Source organism: Lingula anatina, chromosome 5 (assembly GCF_051362555.1).
Source record: "Lingula anatina isolate TDL-2025a chromosome 5, LinAna3.0, whole genome shotgun sequence".
NCBI lineage: Eukaryota > Metazoa > Brachiopoda > Lingulata > Lingulida > Lingulidae > Lingula > Lingula anatina.
The window spans coordinates 1857303-1860843 of NC_141771.1; positions in this window are offsets into that span (position 1 = coordinate 1857303).

The following is a 3541-nucleotide window of genomic DNA, read 5'->3' on the forward strand; positions in this document are numbered from 1 at the left end:
CCGGTGGTATTGGGCGTGGTCAATCCAGTCCACGATGAGTTGACGGTGGACTACGTTTACTGGGTCAGTGTGGAGTATGAGAAAGACATCCAGCTGGTCATATTACCGTCCACACTGTGGGACGTAGATTTCCAGGGAGAGAACGAAGACGAGGGCTACCATTCGGAGGATTTGTTCAAGAGCATTCATGAGTGCAAGTAGGTTTGATAGTGCAAGGTGTTACGTTATCAGTATCTTTCTTTCATCTATATATTTTCATATTTGTATTTATTTACTCTGTGAAGATTAAAGCGTTATTTTCATACAGTTAGGTAATGGTTACCATTATACTTGAACCTTATTGGAGGCACCTTTATTGAAAATATCACCTGTCACAAGACAATTCACCTGTCCGCTGTTGTTAAAGGATCACCAACCTCGAGGTCTATCCCACATTCATGTTCAGGGCGTTGGAACTTGACGCTGACATCGTGGAGAAATATGACATATCGTCTGCGAAACGAGGTGCGTTTGTATGAAATTAAGTCACCAGTGCAGACGAGTATTTTACCTTGGTGTTAAAGCAAAGAGTACGAATGGCATGAAACATAAAAGAACATGAACAGAAGCTCGCAACTTACAAGCGGTATAGAAAATTATGCTACAAGTTTCCGGTAGAATGCTGGCCATTTTTATAGGGTCTCGGTCGGGATATTGGAATTTGTGAATTCTTAAACACAATAGTCCAGAACAAACACCCAAATGTATGAGTATGCTATATGTAAGTGCATTAAACAGAAATGTTTTGCTCTTTCAGTTTACCTCACATCCACTCTCATAACGAGGAAACTGCGGGAGGATTGTTCGAAACTATTTCCAGAAGTTGGGGTAAGTTTATCTCCTACTTGGTATTGCATTTGAAAGACAATGACCAGTTTCACAAAACTATAGAATGCTGAAACAGGCATTTAGATGGGACTTGGCACTATAGAAGACTGGGACAATAGTTTAGCATATCCGTTTTCAGGTAGGGCTGGGCACTATTGAATACTGGTACAATGTTTTAACCTATCCGTTTTCAGGTAGGGCTGGGCACTATTGAATACTGGTACAATATTTTAACCTATCCGTTTTCAGGTTGGGCTGGGCACTATAGAATACTGGTACAATAGTTTAACCTGTCCGTTTTCACGTAGGGCTGGGCACTATAGAATACTGGTACAATAGTTTAACCTGTCCGTTTTCAGGTAGGGCTGGGCACTATAGAATACTGGTACAATAGTTTAACCTATCCGTTTTCAGGTAGGGCTGGGCACTATAGAATACTGGTACAATAGTTTAACCTATCCGTTTTCAGGTAGGGCTGGGCACTATAGAATACTGGTACAATAGTTTAACCTATCCGTTTTCAGGTAGGGCTGGGCACTATAGAATACTGGTACAATAGTTTAACCTATCCGTTTTCAGGTAGGGCTGGGCACTATAGAATACTGGTACAATAGTTTAACCTATCCGTTTTCAGGTAGGGCTGAGCACTATAGAATACTGGTACAATAGTTTAACCTATCCGTTTTCAGGTAGGGCTGGGCACTATAGAATACTGGTACAATAGTTTAACCTATCCGTTTTCAGGTAGGGCTGAGCACTATAGAATACTGGTACAATAGTTTAACCTATCCGTTTTCAGGTAGGGCTGGGCACTATAGAATACTGGTACAATAGTTTAACCTATCCGTTTTCAGGTAGGGCTGGGAACTACAGAATCCTGGTACAATTTTTTAACGTACCCGAGGGATGACAATGACGACCACAGATACCGTAGTGTAGGATTTCCAATGGCTCATACTGAGGTAAATATACAGTTCGCTCATTTCTTTTGAGCAGACATCTGGTACAGTAAAATTCACTCGGAATCATTTTTTCACATTAATCATACACTGAATAATTTATATTCTCTTGTGTTACGTTATTCTACTTCTGTTAATATTCTATTATTTTATTTCAGGTGAAAATTGTTGATAAAAACAAGAAGATCGTGCCAATTGGCGTTGAAGGGGAAATATGCGTAAGGGGATTTTCGATGTTCAGTACATATTACGGTTGTGAAGACTTGTACAGGAAAGTGATGTCCCCGTCTGGTTGGTACTACACAGGGTATGTTAAATTTGACAGCATGGAAGGAAAATGTGATAGTTGTGACAACACACTGGATGATTGGGATAGAACACACTGGATGATTTTGATAGTTGTGACAACACACTGGATGATTGTGATAGAACACACTGGATGATTGTGATAGTTATGACAACACACCAGATGATTGTGATAGTTGTGACAGCACACTGGGTGAGTGTGATAGTTGTGACAACACACTGGGAGAGTGTGATAGTTGTGACAACACAATTTGCTGATTGTGATAGTTGTGATAACACACTGGGTGAGTGTGACAGTTGAGACAACACACTGGATGGTTGTGATAGTTGCGGCTGTGAATTAGAAGAAGTGTAAGTTTTGAAAATCTTGAATGACTTTTTCATCCTTTTTATTCGCGCCACGTAAAATATCAAGTTTAACGCCTTAGGAAAACATCATGTTTATACCGCAATGTATTAATATTGTATCTCACATTATCTGAAGTGTAAAAATGATCTACATTTTAGGGACATTGGGTCTATGGACGAGTACGGGTTTACATACTTCAGTGGCAGAAAAGCCAATGTACTTCATTTTAACCGCTGCGGTGACAACGTTTATCCTGCTGCTATAGAAGCTGCGGCAGAGAAACATCCCAAAGTTAGCCAGACACAGGTGAGAGGGAGAGAGAGAGAGAGAGGGAGGGAGGGAGGGAGGGAGATGATACATTTGAACAGAAACCCACTTCATATTTCGTATTGCAGGCTGTCGGTTTTAAGGAGCCGGGGGTGGTGGACTGCGACACAATCATCTTGTGTGTCATGTGAGTTGCCTTTATTTTATTTATATAATACTATAGTGTCACTATTTCGCCAGTACTATTAATGAAGAACATATATATTTTTGGGAGCCTAAAAGATTTATTCGTATATTCTTATTTTCCAGTTACAATGTATTCTCTTTTATCCTATAGAGCGTCATTCCAATGTCATGATGTATCACAAAGTCTTTCTCCTACATTACCTTATTTGGTAATGTAATAATTCATCAGCTCTTACACAATGTATATGATTATCCCTTTTTCCATAACTTTCCATCATTACGTCGTTACCAAAATGTAATCATTCTCTTCTTAGGCAATGGTATGTTACTTGACCTTAGGTCGCAATTTCTATTAATACAGATTTTTCATTGTATCATCCTGAAGGAATGATAACTATACTCCCTTTTTCTTTTGTTATTATTGAACAACACATGCACTCTTTATCTCTCTTACTTACACTGTTTAACCTCTTAACAAATTCATATTGTATCAGTAATGAAAGGTATAATGTCCCTTAGCAAAATGAAAAGTTTGCAGCAAACTCGCAAAAAATTTGCAGCAAATTTGCTGCAAACCAAATAGTTTGCAAGAAACTGTTTGCAGGTT